This window comes from Chrysoperla carnea, chromosome X (assembly GCF_905475395.1).
Source record: "Chrysoperla carnea chromosome X, inChrCarn1.1, whole genome shotgun sequence".
Taxonomy (NCBI): domain Eukaryota; kingdom Metazoa; phylum Arthropoda; class Insecta; order Neuroptera; family Chrysopidae; genus Chrysoperla; species Chrysoperla carnea.
The window spans coordinates 77,385-98,065 of NC_058342.1; the positions used below are offsets into that span (position 1 = coordinate 77,385).

The following is a 20,681-nucleotide window of genomic DNA, read 5'->3' on the forward strand; positions in this document are numbered from 1 at the left end:
ATTCGGTATCCTTTGATTTATACACAGAATGAACTAAAAATATATATCAAATTTATTTTATTTATTTATATATTTAATATTATTATTATTATTTTATATTACAAAGTTTCTTAACGAAGCTTACAATGATTTCTCATATCGTACTTAACAAAATTATTTAGATCATATAAAATTTAAATTGTTAAAAAATTTGTATATTTATTATTATTATTTATTTTTATTAAAATTACATAACATAAAATTAATAATATTTTAATAATTATATAAATTAATTCTTATTTAAAATAATCTTATATTAATCTCAACAAATACTCTAATAATATATTTTGTCATAAATTTTTTTATATTTAAAATAAATATTATAATATATAAATACTTATATCAGTATAAAATTTCTTTATATAATTATGAAAAAATTAATTTAATAGTTAATTATTGATATTAATGCATAAATAAAAGTATTTTCTAATGAAATATATTTTGTCAATGTTCGATTAACACATTTCATAATAATACGTTTTCATTATTGACAAAAAAAGTTTTTCTAAAAATGAAATCTTATACTATAATATATATATTTATATATTAAATTTTTTAATTATTTATATACTAATAATTTATAATAAATCGATATTAAATAAAAAATAAAAATATATACTTTTTAAGTTTACCTTAAAAATATTATTGTTTTGTATGATTGAAATAATTAATATTAAACTATGTTTATTAATAATTGTTAATAAAAAAATTAAATATATTTTAATTTATAAAATAAATATTATTATTAAATTTATAATTTATTATTTTATATATTATAGAAATTGAAAAAATAAATCATGTTTACTACGACAGTAAATTAGAAATACTATTTAATTTTTATGTGTTTTCTACATGGTACTTTGACTTACATAGGGACTTATATTATTGTGAATAATGATATAATTGAAAACCTTTATTTTTTATTTGATAGAATTATTATATTTTATCATTTAAATATTTATAATAAATACATTATTTTTATAAAGTAAAAAATATGGCCGAAGAAAATTCTACAGCTGTTGCAGCAACTGCGGTTACTGCTGCTTCTACAACACCAACAAAAAAAGCAACAGCTTCTGGTGCTAAACGTACAAAACAACATTCAAAACCAACACATCCACGTACATCAGAAATGGTTGTTAACGCAATTAAAAATTTAAAAGAACGTGGTGGTTCATCATTACAAGCAATTAAAAAATATTTAGCTGCAAATTATAAAGTGGATTCTGATAAAATTTCACCATTTATTAAAAAATATTTAAAAGCTGCTGTAACTGAGGGAGCCTTGGTACAAACTAAAGGTAAAGGTGCATCTGGTTCATTCAAATTGGCTGCTTCCGCTTCATCTAATTCTTCAGCTAAATCAAAAGTTTCCAAAAAAGAAAGTGGAGCAAAAGGTTCAGCAAAGAGTGCTAAAAGTAAACGGGCACCAAAAGAAAAGAAAGCCACAACTACATCATTGGCAGCCAAAAAGCCTAAAGCAAAAAAAGCGACTCCATCATCATCAACTGCTGCTAAAAAAGTTACTGCAAAATCATCAGCGGCATCAAAAAAAGCACCAGTTAAAGCAAAACCAGCAAAAAGTACAAAATCCGCTGCCAAAAGTAGCCCTGCTCGTAAACCGAAAGCACCAAAAGCTAAGAAAGCTTCTGTTGCCAAATCATCTCCTACAAAAATTAAAAAAGCAGCACCAAAAAAGAAATGATCTGTTACTTTAATAATATATTGAAATATTTCATTATTTTTGCTAAAAAATGAAAATAACATAGGCCTTAATACAGGCCACAAATTAATATTTGATAAGAGTAAATTATTTTTTGTATAAATATTTTATAAAATAATAGTTTAGAAACATTTGCCACAGTCAGTACCACGGATGGGTGGCCACTTGAGAATACTGTGTGCGGTTGCATTTTTATTTAAAATATATGGTATAATAAATAAGTATATATTTAAATTGATTACTTCATTGAAAATTTTAATAATATACTTTAATATTAATGATATTTATGAAAAATATATATTTGTAAAAATTTTCATTTATTACTGGCAACAGCCATACCACGTTGAAAACAGCGGTTCTCGTCCGATCACCGAAGTTAAGCAACATTGGGCACAGTCAGTACTTGGATGGGTGACCGCTTGGGAACACTGTGTGCGGTTGCCTTTTTATATTAAAAATATAAATTATTTTTCTTCTGTTTTTTTTTTTTACACACCATATATAAATACATGTTATTTATAAATGTAAACCTTTTATATTATTCGTCAACAAATAAATATTATTTTTTGTATAAAATTTTATTGCATTTATAACTCATATCATGGTTACTTTAAAGCGAGAAGTTTTTTTAATATTTCAAATGAATATAAAATAATATAAATTTTATGAAATTTATTTATTTTTAGAAATAGCAATCGCTTATAATTATAACAAAATTTTAATAATGTTTAATTTTATTTCAATAATTTATATATATATTTTTTAATAAAAATAATATACTCTTATTTAATAATATATGTTGGTCCTATATATAGGACCGAAAATATTTCTTATTTGTTTTTTTTTTTTTTAAATTGTCATTTAAAACGCTTATGCACGTTCTCCACGAATACGTCTTGCCAATTGTATATCCTTAGGCATAATTGTAACACGCTTTGCATGAATTGCGCATAAATTGGTATCTTCAAATAAACCTACTAAATAGGCTTCACTAGCTTCTTGTAATGCCATAACAGCTGAACTTTGGAAACGTAAATCGGTTTTAAAATCTTGTGCAATTTCACGTACTAAACGTTGGAATGGTAATTTACGAATTAACAATTCAGTACTTTTTTGATAACGACGAATTTCTCGTAAAGCTACTGTACCAGGACGATATCTGTGTGGTTTTTTTACTCCACCAGTTGCTGGTGCACTTTTACGTGCAGCTTTCGTTGCTAATTGTTTTCTTGGTGCTTTACCACCAGTTGATTTACGTGCAGTTTGCTTGGTTCTAGCCATTTTCAAATAATAATGTTTTTACAAAAAAACACACAATTTTAAAAATTATATTCGACAATTTGATACTACAAAGTCAAATGTTTAAATGCGAAATAAATGTGTTGTATTTATATTTATATGAAATTTCAAAATTTTTGTTGTTATATCCTATTGGATAGCTATCAGAGTATGGACTAATCAAATTGTATAGGCGTGGCTTAAAAAATCTTTAATGCTTTATATAAAAAGGCACAATTGTACCGGCGCTTATCAAAAATATCACTGTAATGTGTTAAAAATATTGTATTCATAAACTGATAAATAAATTGATTTTGATTTTGATTTTTGATTTTGTACCGGCGCTCACATACATTACAATACTTGTGAGGTTAACACACGTGTTATCCGTTCGTTAAAATATTGTAAATAATTTTTTATTAAAATGACTGGCAGAGGAAAAGGTGGAAAGGGTCTTGGAAAAGGGGGTGCAAAACGTCATAGAAAAGTTTTGCGTGATAATATCCAAGGTATTACAAAACCTGCAATTCGTCGTTTAGCACGACGAGGTGGAGTAAAACGTATCTCTGGTTTAATTTATGAAGAAACACGTGGTGTACTTAAAGTATTCCTTGAAAATGTTATTCGGGATGCTGTTACATATACTGAACACGCAAAACGTAAAACAGTTACAGCTATGGATGTTGTATATGCATTAAAACGACAAGGTCGTACTTTGTATGGTTTTGGAGGTTAAGAAAATATAATAATTTACTTAAAATATTTAGTAAATTTATTAAAGAATATTTAATACATCCGATAAATTTAAACAGGCTTTCCTTTTTGGGAAGCCACTAATTTTATTTATATAAGAGTAAATAAATTTGTTAATAAATATAACATATTATATAATTTGTTTACAACAAATTATTTTGCTTATAACATACATTACCAAATATTTTTTTTTTTTTTTTTTTTTGTAATATATCTGCAATAATAAATTATAATTTGTATATTATCTATTTTATTTTACAATAACTTATTGAATTTTTGAAAAAATTTTATTATAAATTAATATACTATTATATTTTTTATATATACAAGTTAAGAGTAACAAGTACCGATAGGAGATTATCGAATTTATAACTAATAAAACATTTCGCCTTAATCAAAGAAAATAAATATTTTGCTATACCATTTGTTATACTTTCAATAAATAATTTATTATTAAATTTTTATTATTTCATTTATTTTTTAAAATTATTAAAAATATTTTTCTAATAATTATAAGCGTACATAAACAAGTAGTAAATGTAAAATGAAAATAATAAAGGTAATGTAATGCATTTGCATTACACTGATTTACGATATATATTCCGATATCCTTTATTATATTTAAAATTAATAATATTGATATACTAATAATAGATATATTCAAGCTATTAATATATAAAATTTTATATTAAATATGATATTAATAATTGTTTATTTTATTTTTTTGTATATATAAAAATAATTTACTCTTATTTAAAAAATTTGATGGCTCTCTTAAAAAGAGAGCCGTTTTTATATGTTGATGTATTTTTATGTTATCAATTAAATAATATTTTCGATTTATTTATTTTGAACTTGTATATTTTGTAACAGCTTTAGTACCTTCACTAACAGCGTGCTTTGCCAATTCACCAGGTAATAATAATCGAACTGCGGTTTGAATTTCCCGACTTGTGATTGTTGAACGTTTATTATAATGTGCTAAACGTGATGCTTCAGCAGCAATACGTTCAAAAATATCATTAACAAAACTGTTCATGATACTCATAGCTTTACTAGAGATACCAGTATCAGGATGCACTTGTTTCAATACTTTGTAAATGTAAATTGCATATGATTCCTTGCGCTTCCTCTTCTTTTTCTTATCACTCTTTGATATATTTTTTTGAGCTTTGCCAGCTTTTTTTGCTGCTTTTCCACTTGTTTTTGGTGGCATTGTTACAAACAATTAATATACACAGATAGTTACAGAACACCAGTCAGTATATGTATGAGCGTGTCGTGTATACAACTAGCGTATTATATACGCGAAGATGGATATAACAATAAAAATGAATACTACTCTCTGATTGGCTGAAAATAATACTATAAGGTGATTGGTTTATTTTTAAAGTTTTATATTTTATAAATATTATAAATTAAAATACCCAAATAACATTTTAAACATTTATGTTACAATCCCCGTAACGTACACATCTGTGTGATTATATTTACAAAAAAAAATATTAATTAAATAAATTTATTCGCTATGTCTGGACGAGGTAAAGGTGGTAAAGTAAAGGGAAAGGCAAAGTCAAGATCAAGCCGAGCAGGATTACAATTTCCTGTTGGAAGAATTCACAGATTATTACGAAAAGGAAATTATGCTGAACGAGTAGGTGCTGGTGCCCCAGTATATTTGGCTGCTGTTATGGAATATTTGGCTGCAGAAGTTCTCGAGTTAGCTGGTAATGCTGCCCGTGATAACAAAAAAACACGTATCATTCCACGTCATTTACAATTGGCAATTCGTAATGATGAAGAATTAAATAAATTATTATCTGGTGTAACAATTGCTCAAGGTGGTGTATTACCAAACATTCAAGCAGTGTTATTACCAAAGAAAACTGAAAAGAAAGCATAAATTAAAAACATTGCATTAATTTTTATAATAATAATACATCGATCATAGGCCTTTTAATAAAAGGCCACAAATTTATTTAAAATAAGAGTAAAAATTATTTTTATAAATAATATATTATAATATTTTTTTAAAGAATCAATTTAAATAATTATAAATTAATGATTCTTTTTTTTTTTTTTTTTTTTTTATATGTTATTATGGAAATAATTCATCATATTATGATGACATTTAGGTAACATATTATAAGAATATTCATAAAATATTATCAAAATAATATTGTATTATGATGATATTTAGACAAAATATTATAAGAATATACACAAAATATTATCAAAATAATATCATTAGATAACAAAACTGTTCATGATACTCATACCTTTACTAGAGATAAAAGTATCAGGATGCACTTGTATTAATACATATTATCACAACATCACAAAATATTTTTTAAAAGGAAAAATTTTTTTAAAATTATTATAAAATTTGATTGAATTAAATTTCAATTTATTTTTTTAATAATTAAAGAAAAAAAAGAAAAAAAAAGCATATAAACTTTCTATTGAAAATGTTATTTTAAACTAGATGGCCAAGTGAACTTCGTTACACAAACAATATATGACGTATTCGTTATTTAAATAATCAGTATCCTTTGATATTATATCAATACGTTACTCTCTTCTTTTGATACATATTAATAAAATTTCAATTTATAAGATTTTATGTCAATTATATAAATAATATTATAAATTTTCTAAATACATAAGTTAATTAACAAAAAATTTGAATAACAAGATAAATTTATATATGATGTTTTAATACTCGATACTATAATATATCGCATCCGTTACCAATTATTCGGTATCCTTTGATTTATACACAGAATGAACTAAAAATATATATCAAATTTATTTTATTTATTTATATATTTAATATTATTATTATTATTTTATATTACAAAGTTTCTTAACGAAGCTTACAATGATTTCTCATATCGTACTTAACAAAATTATTTAGATCATATAAAATTTAAATTGTTAAAAAATTTGTATATTTATTATTATTATTTATTTTTATTAAAATTACATAACATAAAATTAATAATATTTTAATAATTATATAAATTAATTCTTATTTAAAATAATCTTATATTAATCTCAACAAATACTCTAATAATATATTTTGTCATAAATTTTTTTATATTTAAAATAAATATTATAATATATAAATACTTATATCAGTATAAAATTTCTTTATATAATTATGAAAAAATTAATTTAATAGTTAATTATTGATATTAATGCATAAATAAAAGTATTTTCTAATGAAATATATTTTGTCAATGTTCGATTAACACATTTCATAATAATACGTTTTCATTATTGACAAAAAAAGTTTTTCTAAAAATGAAATCTTATACTATAATATATATATTTATATATTAAATTTTTTAATTATTTATATACTAATAATTTATAATAAATCGATATTAAATAAAAAATAAAAATATATACTTTTTAAGTTTACCTTAAAAATATTATTGTTTTGTATGATTGAAATAATTAATATTAAACTATGTTTATTAATAATTGTTAATAAAAAAATTAAATATATTTTAATTTATAAAATAAATATTATTATTAAATTTATAATTTATTATTTTATATATTATAGAAATTGAAAAAATAAATCATGTTTACTACGACAGTAAATTAGAAATACTATTTAATTTTTATGTGTTTTCTACATGGTACTTTGACTTACATAGGGACTTATATTATTGTGAATAATGATATAATTGAAAACCTTTATTTTTTATTTGATAGAATTATTATATTTTATCATTTAAATATTTATAATAAATACATTATTTTTATAAAGTAAAAAATATGGCCGAAGAAAATTCTACAGCTGTTGCAGCAACTGCGGTTACTGCTGCTTCTACAACACCAACAAAAAAAGCAACAGCTTCTGGTGCTAAACGTACAAAACAACATTCAAAACCAACACATCCACGTACATCAGAAATGGTTGTTAACGCAATTAAAAATTTAAAAGAACGTGGTGGTTCATCATTACAAGCAATTAAAAAATATTTAGCTGCAAATTATAAAGTGGATTCTGATAAAATTTCACTATTTATTAAAAAATATTTAAAAGCTGCTGTAACTGAGGGAGCCTTGGTACAAACTAAAGGTAAAGGTGCATCTGGTTCATTCAAATTGGCTGCTTCCGCTTCATCTAATTCTTCAGCTAAATCAAAAGTTTCCAAAAAAGAAAGTGGAGCAAAAGGTTCAGCAAAGAGTGCTAAAAGTAAACGGGCACCAAAAGAAAAGAAAGCCACAACTACATCATTGGCAGCCAAAAAGCCTAAAGCAAAAAAAGCGACTCCATCATCATCAACTGCTGCTAAAAAAGTTACTGCATTATCATCAGCGGCATCAAAAAAAGCACCAGTTAAAGCAAAACCAGCAAAAAGTACAAAATCCGCTGCCAAAAGTAGCCCTGCTCGTAAACCGAAAGCACCAAAAGCTAAGAAAGCTTCTGTTGCCAAATCATCTCCTACAAAAATTAAAAAAGCAGCACCAAAAAAGAAATGATCTGTTACTTTAATAATATATTGAAATATTTCATTATTTTTGCTAAAAAATGAAAATAACATAGGCCTTAATACAGGCCACAAATTAATATTTGATAAGAGTAAATTATTTTTTGTATAAATATTTTATAAAATAATAGTTTAGAAACATTTGCCACAGTCAGTACCACGGATGGGTGGCCACTTGAGAATACTGTGTGCGGTTGCATTTTTATTTAAAATATATGGTATAATAAATAAGTATATATTTAAATTGATTACTTCATTGAAAATTTTAATAATATACTTTAATATTAATGATATTTATGAAAAATATATATTTGTAAAAATTTTCATTTATTACTGGCAACAGCCATACCACGTTGAAAACACCGGTTCTCGTCCATTATCTGTACAGCGTTCATACCGTACAGTACAGTGAATTGTTGAAGCAAATTATTGTATAATTACATTCAAAGCGAAAACAATTTCATACACACACCTACAGAACAAGTTAAATCAAATATAAAAAAGTATAAAAACAAACTATAAAATAAGTGACGGGCGTAGCCAAACAAAAAAAAGGGGGCGACCTAGTCGCTCCCCTGCTATCACTAAAATTTTAAAAGTGCAACCCGATGACGTCGGAATACAACAAAGCACCGAAGAAGAAGCCAAGAAAATAGAAAAAATAGTTAGTGAAAATAGCGAGAACACAAGTGCAGTGCCTCCAAGAATGGAAAACCAAAACAAAAACAATATACAAAACATTTTCAAAAAACAAACAGAAGTGCAAGTGCAAGTGCCCACAAAAAACAGATTTAATCCCCTAACCACTGAAGAAGGTCAAACAGAGGAAGATGTGGAACAAGAAGGCACAGACCCAAAAGAAATTAATGAAAATGACAAAAACACAGAAAGGACACAAGGAGGTAAGAATAAACCACCTCCAATTGTTATACACAGCACTCCAAATAACCATAAGGAGTTCATGGAGCAAATAAAGGAACATGTGAAAAAGGGATTCCATGTGAAATACACGTTCAAAAAAACGAATCTATTCATCCATGACTCAAATGAATATAAAAACTACGTCAAAATTCTAGACAACGAAAACATGGAGTTCCATACATACACGGAAAGGACAGAAAAACACCACGCCTTCGTATTGGTCGGGCTACCAAGAGGAATCGACGAAGAGGAAATTAAGCAAGACATAGAGAAATGCCTCAAAACAAACATTATTAAAGTATATCCAATGAGATCCTCCTACAGATCTCTATATCTTGTGATCACCGGACAAAGCACGTCCCTAAAACAACTAACCCAAGAAGTTAAATATGTGTACAACGTAAAAATTACCTGGGAAAGGCACAGGAACGCCAAACTAATTATCCAGTGTCACAGATGTCAGGCCTGGTCACATGCCACTACGAACTGTAGAATGAACCCAAAGTGCCTAAAATGCGCAGGACCTCACTGGAGCCGTGACTGTACAATAAAAGAAAACACGGAAGAAAATAAAAAACTTTTAAAATGTGCAAACTGTGAAAATAACCACCCGGCAAACTCTACAGAATGCCGAATTTATATCAACAAAATCGAGCAGATAGAAAGGAGAAGAAAAACAAACACGGTCCCTGTAAGAAATCAACAAAAATTCGTGACAGCACCACTACCTCCAACAAATCCCTGGGCAATGAGAAACCCATTCACTCAAAATGATAGACCCACCCAAGTGTACGCTCATGTACACAGCCAAGCACCAACACAAACAACATCCATATCTACTACTACTAACATAAACAATTTGGTAAGTGAGTTTGACACATTAAACAAATTAATAGATGTAGAAAGAATGCTAAAATATGTAAAAGACCTAAACCATGACCTTATGAAATGCAAAAACGAATTAGAGAAATTCATGGTTTTCAACAACTTTTGCACAAAAAATTTTAGCCAATGTCCGCCGTAAAATGTGCGACATGGAATGCTAATGGGCTACGCCAAAACCTTGGTGAACTTAGATCGTTCATCAGAGAACAAAAGGTGGACATTATGATGATAAATGAAACCAAATTATCAGGAGAACATAAAATAAAAATTAGAAATTTTAATATAATTAGGAAAGATAGAACAACACAAGGCGGAGGTGTAGCAATAATAATAAAAAATAGCATTCCGTTTCGCACATTTGAAATCAATGGTTCCGTATCCATAGAATGCGTCGGAATCGAACTATTAAATAATATAAAAATTATTGCAGTGTATAACACTCCCGCTAACAAGTTCCCCATGGAGGATCTAGCAAAATTGTTCAGGATGGGTAACAAAATATTAGTAATAGGTGATCTTAATGCTCGCCATACGGCATGGAAGAATCATGTATCAAACACAAACGGACGAACATTACATAAATTCACTAACGACAACAACATCGTCATCCAACACACAGACAACCCCACACATTTTCCAACTAACGGAATGACACCCACCTTCATTGATCTTGTGATTAATAAAAATGTTAACAACATCACGCACCCAACCTCAATACCAGAGTTATCATCAGACCACAACCCGGTAATATTTAATATTACAAACTTAAATAAAGACAACACCAAACACATTGTCACTTCCTATAAATCAACCGATTGGGCAGAGTTTAGAAAAAAATTAAATTCAACAATAAAAATCAATAATAAAATAAACAATGCCCAAGAAGTTGATCAGGAAATAGATAACTTCACAAAAGGGGTGCAACAAGTCCAAAAAGCTCACAGCCGACGGGTCGTGATAGTTGATAACAGGTATCTCCCTGATGACAACACAAAAAACTTAATCAAATATAAAAATGCGATGAGGAAACTGTACCAAAAAAGATTTATACCAGGCCTCAAAGCAGATATAAACAAAATCACGAAAATGATCAGGAGGAACATTAAAAACAAGATCAATGAACAGTGGGAAAAAACACTAACGGACTTACGACCCGGTGACAGAACAATGTGGCGAATAACGAAGACGTTTAAAAAACCGAGACAACAAATCCCCACAATCACCACGAACGATAATAATTACATGACGGACAAAGACAAAGCTGACATAATAAGTGAAACTTTAGAGGAGATCCAGACTAACGAACAGACTACTCCACTAGAAGAGGACATAAAACGAAGAATACATGAATTCTTTCATACCACACAAACACCACAAAACAACACCAAAATAAAGCTCACAACCCCCCAAGAAATTAAAAACATAATTAAAACCCTCCCAAATAACAAAGCCCCAGGACAAGACGGGATAGACACCAAAATAATCAAAAACTTTACCACCAAAGCTATAGTACAACTTCAGTACATAATAAATGCAATCCTGAGGATAGGATACTTCCCTGAGTCCTGGAGAACGGCAATAGTGATCCCAGTACCGAAACCTAACAAGGATCATAGTAATCCCAAAAATTACAGACCAATAAGCCTCCTGAGCACGCTGTCCAAGATAGCGGAAAAAGTCATTTTGGAAAGAATAAACAAGATAAGTCAGTCCAAAAATATAATAATACACGAACAATTCGGATTCAGAAGAGGTCATGGCACTTGCATGCAAGTTGCCAGAATAGCAAGTGACATAATACAAAATTTTAACAAAAGTAACGTCACGGCCATGGCCCTTCTGGATATTGAGAAAGCCTTTGACACGGTATATATTGATGGACTGATTTACAAACTAATAAATTATGACTTCCCAAGATGGCTAATAGCACTACTGGACAGTTACCTCAGAGGAAGGGGATTCTATGTAAAAATAAACAACAGCACATCGGAACTCCGACACCCAAAAGCAGGTGTGCCACAAGGATCGGTACTTGGGCCCATATTGTTCACCTACTTTATTAATGATATCCCAAAATTTGCCAAAACAAAAACTGCGATATACGCGGATGACACTGCCGTGTACGCCCACTCCTTTAATGCTCAGGTGGCAACAAAACAACTACAAATACACCTGGATATGATACTGAAGTTTGCCAGGGACTGGAAAATCAAAATAAATAACAACAAAACTGAACATATAATTTTTAGCAAAAAATTTACAAATATCAAAATCTACGATCCACTTAAGGTAGACGGCGTAGCCATAGTCCCTGCCAAGCACAAAGTAAAGTACCTAGGTGTGTACCTTGACAAAACATTATCGTTTGTCCCACATATCAACCACCTGATCAGTAAAGGAAATGGGTGTATACGACAACTTTACCCACTCCTGAACAAATACAGCAAACTCAGCACCAAAAATAAAAAAATGTTATACACTGCAATAATAAGACCAACTATAACCTACGGAGCCCCTGTGTGGAACAGCGTTTCAGACACGACATATCTAAGACTGCAACGTATACAGAACAAATGCCTCCGACTTACACTAAACAAAGATAGATACGCTAGAATACAAGACATACATAGAGAGACAGACATACCGACAATCAAAGACTATACCAAACATGTAACGCATTCTTTCTACACTAAGTTGATTAAAAACAGCTACTTAACCAAAAATATGGTGAAGTCAAACTCACTAACCAAAAAACACAAACAAATATATACAAAATATTTAAATAATGTATAACAAAATATTTTACAGTAAATAATAAAGATAAAATACCCATTCCTTACAAGAGCCTGTGGCGTCGTGCCAGCGTTCCCGACTGGCACTCCGAAAGCAGGCGTTCAAGTCCCACGCAAGGCATTAAATTTTTTCTTTTTTTCTTTTCTTTTTAAATCTAATTTTACATGCAAAAACACATAGGCAATGGGCAATATAAGTTTGCCACAGCTATTGCCTAAAACATAAAACAGGTTTTTAAAAATTTTCCTGTAAAGAGCATATCAACAAAAATTAACTTAACATATACCTGCTCAAACAAATAAATTAAATATCATAAGCATAATTGCGACACAGCAATCTGCATGAAAGAAAAATAAGTTAGGATGAAAGCCTTTTAAGGCTAATAACCTATAATAGTAAATAAAAGTTTTGTAATATATGTTATGTATGTAATGTATTGTATTTTTAAATGTTGATTAATAAACTGTTTTTGAATTTGAATTTGGTTCTCGTCCGATCACCGAAGTTAAGCAACATTGGGCACAGTCAGTACTTGGATGGGTGACCGCTTGGGAACACTGTGTGCGGTTGCCTTTTTATATTAAAAATATAAATTATTTTTCTTCTGTTTTTTTTTTTTACACACCATATATAAATATATGTTATTTATAAATGTAAACCTTTTATATTATTCGTCAACAAATAAATATTATTTTTTGTATAAAATTTTATTGCATTTATAACTCATATCATGGTTACTTTAAAGCGAGAAGTTTTTTTAATATTTCAAATGAATATAAAATAATATAAATTTTATGAAATTTATTTATTTTTAGAAATAGCAATCGCTTATAATTATAACAAAATTTTAATAATGTTTAATTTTATTTCAATAATTTATATATATATTTTTTAATAAAAATAATATACTCTTATTTAATAATATATGTTGGTCCTATATATAGGACCGAAAATATTTCTTATTTGTTTTTTTTTTTTTTAAATTGTCATTTAAAACGCTTATGCACGTTCTCCACGAATACGTCTTGCCAATTGTATATCCTTAGGCATAATTGTAACACGCTTTGCATGAATTGCGCATAAATTGGTATCTTCAAATAAACCTACTAAATAGGCTTCACTAGCTTCTTGTAATGCCATAACAGCTGAACTTTGGAAACGTAAATCGGTTTTAAAATCTTGTGCAATTTCACGTACTAAACGTTGGAATGGTAATTTACGAATTAACAATTCAGTACTTTTTTGATAACGACGAATTTCTCGTAAAGCTACTGTACCAGGACGATATCTGTGTGGTTTTTTTACTCCACCAGTTGCTGGTGCACTTTTACGTGCAGCTTTCGTTGCTAATTGTTTTCTTGGTGCTTTACCACCAGTTGATTTACGTGCAGTTTGCTTGGTTCTAGCCATTTTCAAATAATAATGTTTTTACAAAAAAACACACAATTTTAAAAATTATATTCGACAATTTGATACTACAAAGTCAAATGTTTAAATGCGAAATAAATGTGTTGTATTTATATTTATATGAAATTTCAAAATTTTTGTTGTTATATCCTATTGGATAGCTATCAGAGTATGGACTAATCAAATTGTATAGGCGTGGCTTAAAAAATCTTTAATGCTTTATATAAAAAGGCACAATTGTACCGGCGCTCACATACATTACAATACTTGTGAGGTTAACACACGTGTTATCCGTTCGTTAAAATATTGTAAATAATTTTTTATTAAAATGACTGGCAGAGGAAAAGGTGGAAAGGGTCTTGGAAAAGGGGGTGCAAAACGTCATAGAAAAGTTTTGCGTGATAATATCCAAGGTATTACAAAACCTGCAATTCGTCGTTTAGCACGACGAGGTGGAGTAAAACGTATCTCTGGTTTAATTTATGAAGAAACACGTGGTGTACTTAAAGTATTCCTTGAAAATGTTATTCGGGATGCTGTTACATATACTGAACACGCAAAACGTAAAACAGTTACAGCTATGGATGTTGTATATGCATTAAAACGACAAGGTCGTACTTTGTATGGTTTTGGAGGTTAAGAAAATATAATAATTTACTTAAAATATTTAGTAAATTTATTAAAGAATATTTAATACATCCGATAAATTTAAACAGGCTTTCCTTTTTGGGAAGCCACTAATTTTATTTATATAAGAGTAAATAAATTTGTTAATAAATATAACATATTATATAATTTGTTTACAACAAATTATTTTGTTTATAACATACATTACCAAATATTTTTTTTTTTTTTTTTTTTTGTAATATATCTGCAATAATAAATTATAATTTGTATATTATCTATTTTATTTTACAATAACTTATTGAATTTTTGAAAAAATTTTATTATAAATTAATATACTATTATATTTTTTATATATACAAGTTAAGAGTAACAAGTATCGATAGGAGATTATCGAATTTATAACTAATAAAACATTTCGCCTTAATCAAAGAAAATAAATATTTTGCTATACCATTTGTTATACTTTCAATAAATAATTTATTATTAAATTTTTATTATTTCATTTATTTTTTAAAATTATTAAAAATATTTTTCTAATAATTATAAGCGTACATAAACAAGTAGTAAATGTAAAATGAAAATAATAAAGGTAATGTAATGCATTTGCATTACACTGATTTACGATATATATTACGATATCCTTTATTATATTTAAAATTAATAATATTGATATACTAATAATAGATATATTCAAGCTATTAATATATAAAATTTTATATTAAATATGATATTAATAATTGTTTATTTTATTTTTTTGTATATATAAAAATAATTTACTCTTATTTAAAAAATTTGATGGCTCTCTTAAAAAGAGAGCCGTTTTTATATGTTGATGTATTTTTATGTTATCAATTAAATAATATTTTCGATTTATTTATTTTGAACTTGTATATTTTGTAACAGCTTTAGTACCTTCACTAACAGCGTGCTTTGCCAATTCACCAGGTAATAATAATCGAACTGCGGTTTGAATTTCCCGACTTGTGATTGTTGAACGTTTATTATAATGTGCTAAACGTGATGCTTCAGCAGCAATACGTTCAAAAATATCATTAACAAAACTGTTCATGATACTCATAGCTTTACTAGAGATACCAGTATCAGGATGCACTTGTTTTAATACTTTGTAAATGTAAATTGCATATGATTCCTTGCGCTTCCTCTTCTTTTTCTTATCACTCTTTGATATATTTTTTTGAGCTTTGCCAGCTTTTTTTTCTGCTTTTCCACTTGTTTTTGGTGGCATTGTTACAAACAATTAATATACACAGATAGTTACAGAACACCAGTCAGTATATGTATGAGCGTGTCGTGTATACAACTAGCGTATTATATACGCGAAGATGGATATAACAATAAAAATGAATACTACTCTCTGATTGGCTGAAAATAATACTATAAGGTGATTGGTTTATTTTTAAAGTTTTATATTTTATAAATATTATAAATTAAAATACCCAAATAACATTTTAAACATTTATGTTACAATCCCCGTAACGTACACATCTGTGTGATTATATTTACAAAAAAAAATATTAATTAAATAAATTTATTCGCTATGTCTGGACGAGGTAAAGGTGGTAAAGTAAAGGGAAAGGCAAAGTCAAGATCAAGCCGAGCAGGATTACAATTTCCTGTTGGAAGAATTCACAGATTATTACGAAAAGGAAATTATGCTGAACGAGTAGGTGCTGGTGCCCCAGTATATTTGGCTGCTGTTATGGAATATTTGGCTGCAGAAGTTCTCGAGTTAGCTGGTAATGCTGCCCGTGATAACAAAAAAACACGTATCATTCCACGTCATTTACAATTGGCAATTCGTAATGATGAAGAATTAAATAAATTATTATCTGGTGTAACAATTGCTCAAGGTGGTGTATTACCAAACATTCAAGCAGTGTTATTACCAAAGAAAACTGAAAAGAAAGCATAAATTAAAAACATTGCATTAATTTTTATAATAATAATACATCGATCATAGGCCTTTTAATAAAAGGCCACAAATTTATTTAAAATAAGAGTAAAAATTATTTTTATAAATAATATATTATAATATTTTTTTAAAGAATCAATTTAAATAATTATAAATTAATGATTCTTTTTTTTTTTTCTTTTTTTATATGTTATTATGGAAATAATTCATCATATTATGATGACATTTAGGTAACATATTATAAGAATATTCATAAAATATTATCAAAATAATATTGTATTATGATGATATTTAGACAAAATATTATAAGAATATACACAAAATATTATCAAAATAATATCATTAGATAACAAAACTGTTCATGATACTCATACCTTTACTAGAGATAAAAGTATCAGGATGCACTTGTATTAATACATATTATCACAACATCACAAAATATTTTTTAAAAGGAAAAATTTTTTTAAAATTATTATAAAATTTGATTGAATTAAATTTCAATTTATTTTTTTAATAATTAAAGAAAAAAAAGAAAAAAAAAGCATATAAACTTTCTATTGAAAATGTTATTTTAAACTAGATGGCCAAGTGAACTTCGTTACACAAACAATATATGACGTATTCGTTATTTAAATAATCAGTATCCTTTGATATTATATCAATACGTTACTCTCTTCTTTTGATACATATTAATAAAATTTCAATTTATAAGATTTTATGTCAATTATATAAATAATATTATAAATTTTCTAAATACATAAGTTAATTAACAAAAAATTTGAATAACAAGATAAATTTATATATGATGTTTTAATACTCGATACTATAATATATCGCATCCGTTACCAATTATTCGGTATCCTTTGATTTATACACAGAATGAACTAAAAATATATATCAAATTTATTTTATTTATTTATATATTTAATATTATTATTATTATTTTATATTACAAAGTTTCTTAACGAAGCTTACAATGATTTCTCATATCGTACTTAACAAAATTATTTAGATCATATAAAATTTAAATTGTTAAAAAATTTGTATATTTATTATTATTATTTATTTTTATTAAAATTACATAACATAAAATTAATAATATTTTAATAATTATATAAATTAATTCTTATTTAAAATAATCTTATATTAATCTCAACAAATACTCTAATAATATATTTTGTCATAAATTTTTTTATATTTAAAATAAATATTATAATATATAAATACTTATATCAGTATAAAATTTCTTTATATAATTATGAAAAAATTAATTTAATAGTTAATTATTGATATTAATGCATAAATAAAAGTATTTTCTAATGAAATATATTTTGTCAATGTTCGATTAACACATTTCATAATAATACGTTTTCATTATTGACAAAAAAAGTTTTTCTAAAAATGAAATCTTATACTATAATATATATATTTATATATTAAATTTTTTAATTATTTATATACTAATAATTTATAATAAATCGATATTAAATAAAAAATAAAAATATATACTTTTTAAGTTTACCTTAAAAATATTATTGTTTTGTATGATTGAAATAATTAATATTAAACTATGTTTATTAATAATTGTTAATAAAAAAATTAAATATATTTTAATTTATAAAATAAATATTATTATTAAATTTATAATTTATTATTTTATATATTATAGAAATTGAAAAAATAAATCATGTTTACTACGACAGTAAATTAGAAATACTATTTAATTTTTATGTGTTTTCTACATGGTACTTTGACTTACATAGGGACTTATATTATTGTGAATAATGATATAATTGAAAACCTTTATTTTTTATTTGATAGAATTATTATATTTTATCATTTAAATATTTATAATAAATACATTATTTTTATAAAGTAAAAAATATGGCCGAAGAAAATTCTACAGCTGTTGCAGCAACTGCGGTTACTGCTGCTTCTACAACACCAACAAAAAAAGCAACAGCTTCTGGTGCTAAACGTACAAAACAACATTCAAAACCAACACATCCACGTACATCAGAAATGGTTGTTAACGCAATTAAAAATATAAAAGAACGTGGTGGTTCATCATTACAAGCAATTAAAAAATATTTAGCTGCAAATTATAAAGTGGATTCAGATAAAATTTCACCATTTATTAAAAAATATTTAAAAGCTGCTGTAACTGAGGGAGCCTTGGTACAAACTAAAGGTAAAGGTGCATCTGGTTCATTCAAATTGGCTGCTTCCGCTTCATCTAATTCTTCAGCTAAATCAAAAGTTTCCAAAAAAGAAAGTGGAGCAAAAGGTTCAGCAAAGAGTGCTAAAAGTAAACGGGCACCAAAAGAAAAGAAAGCCACAACTACATCATTGGCAGCCAAAAAGCCTAAAGCAAAAAAAGCGACTCCATCATCATCAACTGCTGCTAAAAAAGTTACTGCAAAATCATCAGCGGCATCAAAAAAAGCACCAGTTAAAGCAAAACCAGCAAAAAGTACAAAATCCGCTGCCAAAAGTAGCCCTGCTCGTAAACCGAAAGCACCAAAAGCTAAGAAAGCTTCTGTTGCCAAATCATCTCCTACAAAAATTAAAAAAGCAGCACCAAAAAAGAAATGATCTGTTACTTTAATAATATATTGAAATATTTCATTATTTTTGCTAAAAAATGAAAATAACATAGGCCTTAATACAGGCCACAAATTAATATTTGATAAGAGTAAATTATTTTTTGTATAAATATTTTATAAAATAATAGTTTAGAAACATTTGCCACAGTCAGTACCACGGATGGGTGGCCACTTGAGAATACTGTGTGCGGTTGCATTTTTATTTAAAATATATGGTATAATAAATAAGTATATATTTAAATTGATTACTTCATTGAAAATTTTAATAATATACTTTAATATTAATGATATTTATGAAAAATATATATTTGTAAAAATTTTCATTTATTACTGGCAACAGCCATACCACGTTGAAAACACCGGTTCTCGTCCAAAAAGTTTTGTAATATATGTTATGTATGTAATGTATTGTATTTTTAAATGTTGATTAATAAACTGTTTTTGATTTGAATTTGGTTCTCGTCCGATCACCGAAGTTAAGCAACATTGGGCACAGTCAGTACTTGGATGGGTGACCGCTTGGGAACACTGTGTGCGGTTGCCTTTTTATATTAAAAATATAAATTATTTTTCTTCTGTTTTTTTTTTTTACACACCATATATAAATATATGTTATTTATAAATGTAAACCTTTTATATTATTCGTCAACAAATAAATATTATTTTTTGTATAAAATTTTATTGCATTTATAACTCATATCATGGTTACTTTAAAGCGAGAAGTTTTTTTAATATTTCAAATGAATATAAAATAATATAAATTTTATGAAATTTATTTATTTTTAGAAATAGCAATCGCTTATAATTATAACAAAATTTTAATAATGTTTAATTTTATTTCAATAATTTATATATATATTTTTTAATAAAAATAATATACTCTTATTTAATAATATATGTTGGTCCTATATATAGGACCGAAAATATTTCTTATTTGTTTTTTTTTTTTTTAAATTGTCATTTAAAACGCTTATGCACGTTCTCCACGAATACGTCTTTGCATGAATTGCGCATAAATTGGTATCTTCAAATAAACCTACTAAATAGGCTTCACTAGCTTCTTGTAATGCCATAACAGCTGAACTTTGGAAACGTAAATCGGTTTTAAAATCTTGTGCAATTTCACGTACTAAACGTTGGAATGGTAATTTACGAATTAACAATTCAGTACTTTTTTGATAACGACGAATTTCTCGTAAAGCTACTGT

At 26.7% G+C, this 20,681-nt stretch overlaps 1 non-coding gene and 1 pseudogene across 1 annotated transcript; both read left to right on the top strand.

Annotated features, from left to right (window-relative positions):
* The first annotated feature begins 2,087 nt into the window (after window positions 1–2,087).
* Window positions 2,088–2,206, top strand: LOC123303131. The gene has a single exon (XR_006535567.1). It is a non-coding gene; the product is annotated as a 5S ribosomal RNA (ribosomal RNA).
* A 17,599-nt stretch (window positions 2,207–19,805) lies between these two features.
* On the top strand, window positions 19,806–20,017 carry LOC123303185 (annotated as a pseudogene).
* Window positions 20,018–20,681: the final 664 nt, after the last annotated feature.